The 13,802-nt window shown below is 39.0% G+C and overlaps 1 protein-coding gene across 1 annotated transcript in view; it reads right to left on the bottom strand.

The window, feature by feature from the left end:
* LOC128652451 (CUB and sushi domain-containing protein 2-like) overlaps nucleotides 1-13,802 on the bottom strand; it is a 1,617,569-nt gene that overhangs the window by 147,114 nt on the left and 1,456,653 nt on the right.

Here is a 13,802-nt window from a genome sequence, read left to right as displayed (position 1 = left end):
AAAGACATAATTTATGTAAGAACTTACCTGATAAATTCATTTCTTTCATATTGGCAAGAGTCCATGAGCTAGTGACGTATGGGATATACAATCCTACCAGGAGGGGCAAAGTTTCCCAAACCTCAAAATGCCTATAAATACACGCCTCACCACACCTACAATTCAGTTTAATGAATAGCCAAGTAGTGGGGTGATAGAAAAAAGGAGTAAAAAGCATCAAAAAAGGAATTGGAAATATAATTGTGCTTTATACAAAAAAACAACCACCATAAAAAGGGTGGATCTCATGGACTCTTGCCAATATGAAAGAAATGAGTTTATCAGGTAAGTTCTTACATAAATTATGTTTTCTTTCATGTAATTGGCAAGAGTCCATGAGCTAGTGATGTATGGGATAGTAATACCCAAGATGTGGAACTCCACAGAAGAGTCACTAGAGAGGGAGAGATAAAATAAAAACAGCCATTTTCCGCTGAAAAAAAATAAAACCACAACCAAAAGAATAAGTTTTTCTCATAAACACAAAAGAAAAAACTTAAAACATAAGCAGAGGAATCAAACTGAAACAGCTGCCTGAAGAACTTTTCTACCAAAAACTGCTTCCGAAGAGGCAAATACATCAAAATTAGAATTTAGTAAATGTATGCAAACAAGACCAAGTCGCTGCTTTGCAAATCTGATAAACTTAAGCTTCATTCTTAAAAGCCCACAAAGTGGAGACTGATCTAGTAGAATGAGCTGTGATTCTCTGAGGTGGGGCCTGACCAGACTCCAAATAAGCATTATGAATCAAAAGCTTTAACCAAGATGCCAAGGAAATGGAAGAAGTTTTCTGACCTTTCCTAGAACCAGAAAAGACAGCAAATAGACTAGAAGTCTTCCAAACTCAATACTAAATCTTACTAGAAACAGATTTATGAGCCTGTAACATAGTATCAATCACTAAGTAAGATAAAACCTCTATGACTAAGCACTAAGCGTTCAATTTCCATACCTTCAAATTTAACGATTTGAGATCCTGATGGAAAAACAGTCCTTGAGACAGAAGGTCTGGAATTAAAGGAAGTGGCCAAGGTTAACAACTGGACATCCGGATAAGGTTCACATACCAGAACCTGTGAGGCCATGCTGGTGCTACCAGAAACTCAAACGAATGTTCCATGATGATCTTGGAGATCACTCTTGGAAGAAGAACAATAGGTGGAAAGATATAAACACATCTGGATGGAGCGACCACTCCCCCGGATGTAAAGTCTGATGGCTGAGATAATCCGCTTCCCAATTGTCTACACCTGGGATATGTACCGCAGAAATTAGACAAGAGCTGGATTCTGCCCAAGCTAGTATCCAAGATACTTCTTTCATAGCTAGGGGACTGCAAGTCCCACCCTGATGAATGACATATGCCACAGTTGTGATATTGTCTGTCTGAAAACAAATGAATGGTTCTCTCTTCAACAGAGGCCAAACCTGAAGAGCCCTGAAAATAGCACTGAGTTCTAAAATATTGATTGGTAACCTCGCCTCTTGAGATTTCCAAACCCCTTGTGCTGTCAGAGATCCCCAGGCAGCTCCCCAACCTGAAAGACTTGCATCTGTTGTGATTACAGTCCAAGTTGGACGAACAAAAGAGGCCCCTTGAATTATACAGTGGTGATCTAACCACCAAGTCAGAGAAAGTTGAACATTGGGATTTAAGGATATTAATTGTGATATCTTTGTATAATCCCTGCACCATTGCTTCAGCATACAAAGCTGGAGAGGTCTCATATAAAAACGAGCAAAGGGGATTGCGTCCGATGCTGCAGTCATGAGACCTAAAACCCCCATGTACATAGCTACTGAAGGGAATGATTGATACTGAAGGTTCTGACAAACTGAAACAAATTTAATTTGTCTCTTTTCTGTTAGAGACAGAGTCATGAATACTGAATCTATCAGGAAACCTAAAAAGGTGACCCTTGTCTGAGGAATCAAGGAACTTTTTGGTAAATTGATCCTCCAACCATGTCTTTGAAAGAACAACACTAGTTGATTTGTGTGAGATTTGGTAAAATGTAAAGACTGAGCTAGTACCAAGATATCATCCAAATAAGGAAACACTGCAATACCCTGTTCTCTGATTACAGAGAGTAGGGCACCGAGAACTTTTGAAAACATTCTTGGAGCTGTCGCTAGGCCAAATGGAAGAGCGACAAATTAGTAATACTTGTCTAGAAAAGAGAATCTCAGAAACTGATAGTGGTCTGGATGAACCGGAATATGAAGATATGCATACTGTAAGTCTATCTTATATAATGACCTTGCTGAACAAAAGGCATAATAGTCCATATAGTCAACATTTTGAATGTTGGCACTCTTACAAAACGGTTCAAAATTTTCAGATCCACAACTGGCCTGAAAGAATTTTCTTTCTTTGGGACAATGAATAGATTTGAATAAAACCCCAGACCCTGCTCCTAAAATGGAACTGGAATAATTACCCCTGAAAGCTCTAGATCTGAAACACACTTCAGAAAGGCCTGAGCCTTCACTGGATTTGCTGAAACGCGTGAGAGAAAAAACCTTCTCACAGGAGGTCTTACTCTGAATCCTATTCGATACCCTTGAGATACAATGCTCTGAATCCATTGATTTTGGACAGAATCTGCCCAAATATTTTGGAAAAATTTTGATCTGCCCCCACCAGCTGAGCTGGAATGAGGGCCGCACTTTCATGCAGACTTGGGGGCTGGCTTTGGTTTTTTAAAAGGCTTGAATTTATTCCAACTTGAAGAGGGTTTCCAATTGGAACCATATTCTTTGGGGGAAGGATTGGCTTTCTGTTCCTTATTCTGTCAAAAAGAACGAAAATGATTAGAAGCCTTAGATTTACCCTTAGATCTTTTATCCTGAGATAAAAAAAACTCCCTTCCCCCCAGTAACAGTTGCAATAATTGAATCCAACTGAGAACCAAATAAATTGTTACCTTGGAAAGAAAGAGATAGTAATATAGACTTAGATACCATGTTAGCTTTCCAATATTTAAGCCACAAAGCTTAAACATCAATTTTGATGATATCAAAAATAGCATCACAGATAAAATGATTAGCATGTTGAAGCAAGCGAACAATGCTAGACAAATCAGGATCTGTTTCCTGTTGCTCTAAACTTTCCAACCAAAAAGTTGATGCAGCTGCAACATCAGCCATAGAAATGGCAGGCCTGAGAAGATAGCCAAAATATAAATAAGCTTTCCTTAGATAACATTCAAGTTTCCTATCTAAAGGGTCCTTAAAAGAAGTACTATCTTCCATAGGGATAGTAGTACGTTTGGCAAGAGTAAAGATAGCCCCACCAACTTTGGGGATTTTTTCCCAAAACTCCAATCTATTTCATTCCTTTGAAATCATATCAGAAATAGCATCAGGAACTGGAAAAACCTCTAGAGTAACCACAGGAGGTTTATAAACAGAATTTAAACATTTACTAGTTTTAATATCAAGAGGACTAGTTTCCTCAATATCCAATGTAATCAACACCTCTTTTAACGAATATACTCCATCTTAAAGAGATAAGTAGATTTGTCAGTGTCAATATCTGAGGTAGGATCTTCTGAATCAGATAGATCCTCATCATGAGAAGTTTTAAAAGACCTTTTACATTTATTAGAAGGCAGAATAGCAGACAAAGCCTTCTGAATCGCATGAGCAATAACATCTTTTATATTCACAGGGATATCATGTACATTAGATGTTGAAGGAACAACAGGTATTATACTAGTACTGATGGATATATTCTCTGGATGTAAAAGCTTATCATGACAACTATTACATAATACAGCTGGAGATATAATCTCCGCTAACTTACAACAGATACACTTATCTTTGGTAGAACTGTTATCAGGCAGCAGGATCAGATTGAGACATCTTGCAAATGTAAGAGAAAAAACAACATATAAAACAAAATTATCAATTTCCTTATATGGCAGTTTCAGGAAAAAAAATGCAAACAGCATAGCCATCTGAGCATAGAAAAAGGCAAGAGACATATAGGAAGAGGGGTTTAAATTATTAAATTATTTGGCGGCAAGTATGACGAGCAACGCAAAATGAAATTTTTTGGTGCTAACATCCTGAAATGATGCAACTCGCGTCATGGCAGATGCAACCTTGTGCAAGGAACCTGGCATCAACTAAGACACCAGAAATGGTGAATTTGCGTCACCGAACATACTTTCGCGCCAAAAAAAATCTCGTACCAAGAATGATGCAATCGATATTAGCATTTTGCGGCCTCGCAAGCCTAATATTGCCCGCAAAAATTAATGAAAACAGTCAATTTTAAGAAAAGACTATACCCCAGGTAAGAAAAAATAACTTCCTAAGTATGTTTTCCCAATTTTGAAACTGATAGTCTGCAAAAGGAAATATACATAAACCTGACTCATGGCAAATATAAGTACAATACATATTGTGATGAGAGTGGGAAGTGACGTCACCAGATTGGGGGTGGGGCTTAGTTTGACTGTGGCGCAGTTAGTTAGTGAGATCAATGCTACCAGATGTATATTCCCATGCTCTACAATAAAATAGAGTTGTACTATCTTTGCTGTGTCCTGCATGTTTCCTGCATCTCATGACATGGTGTCAGATGTTCTTGCCTGCGCTTCTGTTTCCTGATCGATGACGATGTCAAAGTTTACCCCACCTGAGCCTTTTGATTTCTCTCAGCCTGCAGCTTGGCCCACATGGCGTCAGCGGTTTCAGCACTTCAGGATTGCTTCCAAGCTGGACAAGGAGAGTGGTGAAGTACAAGTTAATTCTCTTTAATACTCTATGGGGAAAGATGTGGAACCAGTGTTCAATGCTTTTACTTTCCATGAAGGGGAAGAATTTGACTGAAATAGTTATGAATAAACTCAGTGCCCACTTTGTGCCCAAAAGAAATGTGATTCATGAGAGGGCTTGTTTTCACAAACGTGCTCAGCGTGTGGGAGAATCTGTGCAGTCATTTGTGCGCAGCCTGTAAGAACTAGCTGAATTCTGTGAGTTTGGTGTTGCTAAAGAAGAGCACATCAGAGACAGAATAGTTATTGGAATTGCAGATGCTGAAGTCTCACTGAAGCTACAGTTAGAGTCTGATTTAACATTAGATAGGGCTATTAGGATGGCCCGCCAGAGTGAACTGGTGAAAAAGCAAAGCGCTGATCTGAGGTCTGAGAGTATTGTGGATGAAGTGCAGCAGTTCAGGAGAGCTGCTATTGAAAGGCACAGTGTGAGCGGTAGACCTAAGACAACAGTTAGGCCTAGAAGTGGATGGGCGCAGCATGCCCGATGCATACGGTTCAACCGTGCCCATGATCAGAGTGTCATATGCCCTGCTAAAGACAAAAGATGTAGAAAATGTAATGGGCCATTTTGAAGTGGTGTGTAAGACTGAATATATTAAGGAGATGCAGGTGGATAGCGACCAGGAGGGCCAAGAAGTGTCCTTTGTGGGGTCTGTTGTTGAATGGCCGGGTTCAGAAGATGATTGGAGGGTTACTCTTACTGTAATGGGAGCCAAAGTTGCCTTTAAGATTGACACAGGATCAGACATCATTGTAATGTCTCTTGCAGCGTCCATAAAACTGCCTCGACAGCCCCAGCTGGCGAAAGTTACAACAAAAGTCCATAGTCCTGGTGGCCGCATTGATTGTGCGGGGAAATTTCTTGCCAGCTGCGTGTACAAGCAAAGGAAATTCACCATGTGGGTGCATGTGATTAGAGGTCAATGTGTTAACAACTTATTGAGCAGAAAAGCAGCCTGTGGTTTGGGCCTAGTAGCCAGAGTAAATGAGATCACAGAAGATATGTTTGGTGAATTGGGCCTACTGAATTGCAACCCAGTCCATATATTATTTAAAGGTGATGCAGTCCCATACAGCATTACCATTCCCCGTAGAATTCCATTCCCACTCATGTCTGAAGTGGAGAAGGAGCTTCTGTGTATAAAGAATATTATTAAAGAGTTATTGAAGAGGTTGTTGAAGCAACTGACTGGTGTGCCCCCATTGTGCCTGTTGCGAAGAAAAACGGGAAGGTACGAAGGTGCGTGGACTTGAAAAGGCTGAATGAGGCAGTGAAGAGAGAGAGATATGTGCTTTCGACACTTGAAGACATAGATCCGAAACTGGCGGGGGCGAAGTTCTTCTCTACATTGGATGCTTCTAGTGGCTTCTGGCAGATACCTCTAGATCCAAAGTGCCGCAAACTGACTACCTTCATTACACCAGTAGGTCGGTTTTGTTTTTGCAGACTCCCCATCGGGATATCCTTTGCCTCTGAAATCTTCCAAAGAGAAATGAGTTCTCTCCTAAGAGACCACGTGGGCACGGCAGTCGTCATGGATGACATCTTAGTGTATGGTCTACATTGGAGGAACATGATCAGCGATTGAGCTGTGTGCTGCAGACTATCAGAGAGTCCGGGCTGAAGCTAAACAAAGAGAAATGCCATTTTGGGAAAGCTGAGTTATGTTACTTTGGGCATATCATCAATGGGGATGGCATCAAGCCAGACTCCGAGAAAATTTGTGCTATTGAGCAGATGAAAAATCCTTCTGATGTACATGAGCTGAGACAAATATTGGGCCTTGTAAATTATGTGGGCAGGTTCCTCCCAGATTTATCCACAATACTACACCCTATCACAGAGTTGCTAAAGAAAGATGTTGCCTGGGTCTGGGGACCTTCACAGGAAGAATTTTTTATGCAGGTCAAGTCTCTGCTGGGGTCTGCCCCAGTGTTGGAGTTCTACAACCCTTCCAAAAAGACTGTGCTTAGTGCTGATGCGAGCAGTTATGGGTTAGGGGACGCCCTCCTGCAGCTGAATGAAAACAAACTACAACCCATAGCCTACTGTTCCCGTACACTGACGGCTGCTGAGTCAAAATACGCCCAAATTGAGAAAGAGTGCCTGGCTGCAGTTTGGGCCTGTGAGCGCTTTTAGCGTTACCTAGTGGGTTTAGAGAAATTTAGTCTGGAGACTGATCATAAACTGCTAGTCCCTCTAATCAACTCCTATGATATTGACAAAACACCCCTAAGATGCCAGAGACTTCTAATGAGGCTGCTCAGATTCAACCTTCAGGGAGTGCATGTGCCGGGGAAACAACTGGTTGTGGCAGATACACTATCCAGGCTCCCACTGGCTGCTGCTGAAGAGTCTTAATCAGAATCGGATGTGAAAGTGTATGTAAATTCAGTTCTGGCCTCTAAGTCCATTTCTTCAGGGAAACTAGAACAAATAAAGAAAGAGACATATTTAGATACAGACCTTCAAGAAGTTATAAAGTACCTAAAAGAAGGTTGGCCCGAGAGTAGAGCAGCCTAGATGTCTTAAAGTTCATACCAGTCAGAGAGGTCGCAGCTCACGGAGCTGGATTGGTTGGTGCTGTTCCGGGACCACATTTTTATTCCTGTCAGCATGAGGCAGGAGATGTTAAACAGGATTCACGATGGCCACTTAGGCATTACAAAGTGCAGAGAAAGGGCAGCTATGGCTGTATGGTGGCCTGGGATCAGTTCCGACATTGCAAGTCATGTGTCTAAATGTGCCTTTTGCCGGGAACGCCGGGCTACTCAGAGAAGGGAGCCCTTAATTTCTACTCCGCTGCCTGCAGGCCCGTGGCAGAAAGTAGCTGCTGATTTGTGAGAACTCCATGGGAAAAAGTTCCTAGTCGTGATCGACTACTATTCCAGGTATTTGGATATTGCACCTTTGAATTAAATCACAAGTCAAGCCGTTATCACTCATCTCAAGAGCTTGTTCGCCCGATGGGGCATACCAATGGAGTTGGTGAGTGATAACAGAATGCTGTTCTTTCAGCAGAGAATATGATTTTATACATTCCACAGGCTAATGGAATGGCTGAAAGGGCAGTTCAAACAACAAAATTAATTTTAAAGCAATCTGAGCCGTACCTGGCCCTCTTGTCCTATAGGGCAACTCCCATTTAAGCCACAGGGTTTAGCCTGGCACAGCTGATGCTAGGACGCCAGATTCGCACCACCTTACCCTCTGTGGGTGTCTTCTAGCCAACTAGCTCTATTCCTTGGGACGAAGTCCTTAGGAGGGATGAAGAGGCAAAAAGGTACTATCGATTCTTCTACGACAGGAGACATTCTGTGAGGCCCTTGCAGGAGCTGAATGCAGGGCAAAGTGTCAGAATTAAACTGGATGATGAGAAGAAATGGGAGACGTCTGCTACGGTAATTGGATTCTCTCCAGAACCAAGGTCTTATGTAGTCCTTACTGATGGAGGGACAGTTACACGCCATAATCGAAAACATCTTCAGCCTGTACCTGAGAGTTTGGAACTGGATGCCTCAGTACTGCTGCCGAAGGGATCCCCTGTTTTAAAAGGGGTACCTTCCCCTCAGCAAGATCACAGCAGGGATATGTCTTTGCCTCCAGCAGACTCTCATTCACCTTCTTCTGTATCAGAGGACAGTTCATGTAGAGTTACATCAAGCGAAAGAGTGGTGAAACTTCCGGCCCGATATCGGGATTAACTTTAGTTAGAACAGTGACTAGAAGTATGGGCAGAATAATCCCATGGTCACTGTGGACTAGGGTAGTCTACCCAGATGTTCAAGTCAGGATGTAATTAATGTTGTTTATATTTTCTGTAACTTGTTATTTGTTATATACTATACAAAACTGTTGTTGTATACCTTGTTATTTGTTATATTCAAATGAAAAAAATGTATGCTTCGTCCTTTGAAAAGGGGGAAGATGTGATAAGAGTGGGAAGTGACATCACAAGATTGGGGGCGGGGCTTAGGTCCGTTTGTCTGTGTCGCAGTTAGTTAGTGAGATCAATGCTACCAGATGTATATTCCCATGCTCTACAATAAAATAGAGTTGTACCATCTTGCTGTGTCCTGCATGTGTCCTGCATCTCATGACACATATATTTAGAACTTTACATTAATACATAGAGTGCCAAACCATAGCTGAGAGTGTCTTAAGTACTGAAAATATACTTACCGAAAGACACCCATCCACATATAGCAGATAGCCAAACTAGTACTGAAACAGTTATCAGTAGAGGTAATGGAATATAAGAGTATATAGTTGATCTGAAAAGGGAGGTAGGAGATGAATCTCTATGAACGATAACAGAGAACCTATGAAAAGATTTCCTGCGAGAAAAACCATATAATTCAATAGGTGATACTCTCTTCACATCCCTCTGACATTCACTGTACTCTGAGAGGAATCAGGCTTCAAAATGCTGAGAAGCGCATATCACGGAAGAAAATCAAGCACAAACTTACTTCACCACCTCCATAGGGAGGCAAAGTTTGTAAAACTGAATTGTGGGTGTGGTGAGGTGTGTATTTATAGGCATTTTGAGGTTTGGGAAACTTTGCCCCTCCTGGTAGGATTGTATATCCCATATGTCACTAGCTCATGGGCTCTTGCCAATTACATGAAAGAAATTAAGTTTCTATTTGTTTTGTTTTTTAATATTGGTGGGGAAATCTGGCCTGGGGAGCCCTCTCATTATACCAGAAGTGTTGGAACTTTTATCATCTTCAATGTAAAAAAGGATTATTTCATCAATGTCTGATGCGGCATTCTATGGAGTATACTTTACATCTTCCAGTGTAATAAGGATACTTGTGTATAAGAGTATATTTGTAAGCACTAACTTGGTAGCAAATATCCAACATACTAAGAAAAAAAGATTTCTTCAAGGTATAACATACAATTTATATAATTTTATTGCATTTTTTGGCAGAGTATAAAGACATTACAAAGCATAATTAGAGTAATATAATATTACTACTACAATAAAGCTATACTAAAATACTGACTTATTTTCTGAAAATGTGGTTTGTTTCCTCTGCTGGTTAATATGAATGTAGTTTAAAGGTTTAATACCAATTAGTATGTGTTAATTAGGCAATGAGAAATACATTTGTGAAACTTTAATAATAAAAAAGATGTCACACTGTTTCTGGTCACCTTTGTTTGAAACATGCTGGTAATTAGTATATTTAATTATGTAACCTAAAATCACATTAGTTGGGACTGCAAACTCTTGTTGTTGATCTAAAAATCATAATTTGTGAAACTAAGATCTTCCTGGGAAAAACAATTCTAAAATTGTAGAATTCAAAAAGATTTGTACCTGCCCCTAACCAGATCAGTGACCAGTTCAGCTTCAGTGAAAACAATGGACGCAATTCTATTGCGCAAACATTAACTTCCTGCCACCTAGAATGCTACCGTTAATGATACTGACATCACAAAACTATTTTAAAAACATAACAAAACAAATGTTGGGAGCTCTGTTTAATAATTCCACACTGTTGTATTAATTATAATAGTATTTCTAAAGTCAAAAAATATTCCATGACCCTTAACAAGACACAACAATCATTCATTAGACATATGCACAATAATTCAAATTACTAGCTCTCTTCAAAATTATTAAGTGAAATATGGTGAAATGTGCGTTAAATACAGACACCCACTTTTCAAAATCATGCAGAACAAGATAAATAAAAGGTGTATGTTGTCACTTAGCCACACTTTCCACAAATATAGATTGTTGCAAGAAACAATTTGGGCTTACATATTTCATGCCCCTATCGGGTGTATTTTGTGAAATTGCATCTTCCACACAAATCTACACCTAATCATGCTGCAAACGTTCTTCATCAGTTCGCTGCAAATGCTTTTTTTTTCATCAAGGATGCAAGCAGTGCTAAAATAGCAGCAAATACCAGAAAACAATTTCTGAGGTGGCAGACAGCAATCAGCTTGATCGAATACGATCGGGTTGATTGACACCCCCTGCTAGCGGCCGCAAATCTGCAGGGGCGGCATTGCACCAGCAGTTCACGAGAACTGCTGGTGCAATGATAAATGCCTATAGCGTATGCTGTCTGCATTTATCGATGTGCGGCGGACATGATACGCTACATCGTATCATGTTTGTCCGCACAATAATAAATTGACCCCTTGTCTTGTTTTGTGTAAAAATTGTGCTTAGTTCCAGGCTCTCTAAATAGACCAAAAAGCAAAATATGTTACCTTAGTTTTCAAAATGCTGCAAATTGCCCAAAACCAGTTATTTGATTTGCAACATTTGCAGCAATTAGCTTTTTGGCCTCTCTAGGGACAATTTTACACAAAAACAAAAGGTGTTATAAGTTATTTTATTGTTGATTATATTTAAAATATGAATTATCTAAATTTTGTGCATGTGTCTGCACATAAAGACTACCCCTCTCAGCTTTTTGACACTTAAAGGGACACTAAACCCAATTTTTTTCTTTAATGATTCAGGTAGAACATGAACTTTTAAGCAGCTTTCTAATTTACTCCTATTATCAATTTTTCTTTGTTCTCTTGCTATCTTTATTTAAAAAGCATGAATGTAAAACTTAAGAGCCGGACCATTTTTGGTTGAGAACCTGGGTTATGTTTGCTTATTGGTTTGCTAAATGTAGCCACCAATAAGCAAGCGCTATCCAGGGTGCTGAACCTAAAATAGGCAAGCTCCTAAGCTTTAAATTCCTGCTTTTTAAATAAAGATAGCAAGAGAACAAAGAAAAATTAATAGTAGGAGTAAATTTGAAAGCTGATTAAAATTGTTCATGAATGAACAAATTTGGGTTTAGTATCCCTTTAAGCTGAACAGATGATAAACAGCTAGGGATGTGTGCACAATCTCAGGCTGCTCTCCGAACAGAAAAAATAGTTATATCCAAAGGGGTTGTGGTATAGTAAGCGTCATGCTCAAGGAGAGTTAACTGTAGTTCTAGGGTCTTCTGGAGCCTTCTAACAGGCTATACTTTTAGTTGACAGCACATGTTCAGTCGCTGGCTGTGTGTGCTGCATAGTATCTCAGTTTGGATTGGGTTTATTCTGTTGGTGTTACATTTCTAGTAGTGGGACAAAGTCAGGCAACAAGAGAAAAAGATATGCATTAATACAAAGGTTATTATTAGTGTTTGCAACTTAAAGGGACACTGAACCCAATTTTTTTTTTTTCGTGATTTAGATAGAGCCTTCATTTTTAAGCAACTTTCTAATTTAATTTATCAAAATTTATTCATGCTCTTGCTATCTTTATTTAAAAAGAAAGAATGTAAGTTTAGATGCCGGCCCATTTTTGGTGAACAACCTGGCTTGTTGTAGCTGATTGGTGGATAAATTCACCCACCAATAAACAAGTGCTGTCCACAGTCTGAACCAAAAATTGTCTGGCTCCTTAACTTAGATGCCTTCTTTTTCAACTAAAGATAGCAAGAGAATGAAGAAAAATTGATAATAGGAGTAAATTAGAAAATTTTGGGTTTAGTGTCCCTTTAATTGACTAGGAATTTAATGACAAAGACAGCATTACAGCAAAGCTATTAATGGACCGTTACTGATATTTTGCAACTGCACTTATAGGAAAATACATGACAAAGCTTTAATCACTGTAAATTAATTACATGAATGTTTCTCAGATTTTACCACTCTATTACAGATAACATGCTCAGATTTTGCCACTGTTTCAGCATCACAAATACATATTTAAAATATAAAAACATAAAAGTTCACCACTGACTGGGCTGAACAATTCATGACAATAACTGAAAACAACATTTTCTGAATCTAAAATGCTCCCTTCAAAAGTTTTTGTGCATCTTGCATATCTACATGTCAGTAACTTGTTAGGCTAATACATAAGGGCAATGCAAATTACTACAGGTTACAAAATAGAATTCCAGTGATGGTTTAGTAAATGTACTGATGACGTTACTAATACTGTTAATATTATAAAATATTACAAGTATAAATGATAATAGCAAAGGCATAGTTATGCAGTTTAAAAATATAAGGATGCCTAAGGTTATAATAAAGGCAACTGCATATATTTGTATAAGAACAACATGAAACCTCCAACAAAAATCTTAAAATTATGTCTTCCATTAAAAAATAACATTTAAAAAAAATATTTTTTAGATATGGGGTTTAACATGTTTTGTTTTTTTTTGCTAATTTATTTCAATACCAGCTCTGAGAAGATGCTTTTTAAAATGCTCCACGTAAATTATAGGGGCGATGTAATCAGACAAGCAGCTGAGAGTTCATTGTATTCAAAGAAGCACAGGGATACCAATTCAAATGAGTTCTCTCTCCCAACCCCACTGTGAAGTTAATTTTTGCTGCTGTCTCTCTTTTATATAGCTTTTCTATGGTGAATACTGAAGTATTTAAATATCAGTATAGGTGGTTGTTTCAAAAAGCAAAAGCAGCTATTTCTAATGACAAAATAAAAACATAATTTATGTAAGAACTTACCTGATAAATTCATTTCTTTCATATTGGCAAGAGTCCATGAGCTAGTGTCGTATGGGATATACAATCCTACCAGGAGGGGCAAAGTTTCCCAAACCTTAAAATGCCTATAAATACACCCCTCACCACACCCACAATTCAGTTTAACGAATAGCCAAGAAGTGGGGTGATAAAGAAAGAAGTAAAAAGCATCAACAAAGGAATTTGGAAAAAATTGTGCTTTATACAAAAAAATCATAACCACCATAAAAAAGGGTGGGCCTCATGGACTCTTACCAATATGAAAGAAATGAATTTATCAGGTAAGTTCTTACATAAATGATGTTTTCTTTCATGTAATTGGCAAGAGTACATGAGCTAGTGACGTGTAGGATAGTAATACCCAAGATGTGGAATTCCACGCAAGAGTCACTAGAGAAGGAGGGATAAACTAAAAACAGCCATTTCTCTCTGAAGAAAATTAATCCACA

The sequence above is a fragment of the Bombina bombina genome, chromosome 3 (genome assembly GCF_027579735.1).
Source record: "Bombina bombina isolate aBomBom1 chromosome 3, aBomBom1.pri, whole genome shotgun sequence".
Lineage (NCBI taxonomy): Eukaryota > Metazoa > Chordata > Amphibia > Anura > Bombinatoridae > Bombina > Bombina bombina.
Note: the sequence above shows the minus strand (reverse complement) of the source record. Positions and strands in the feature narration are given on the sequence as shown.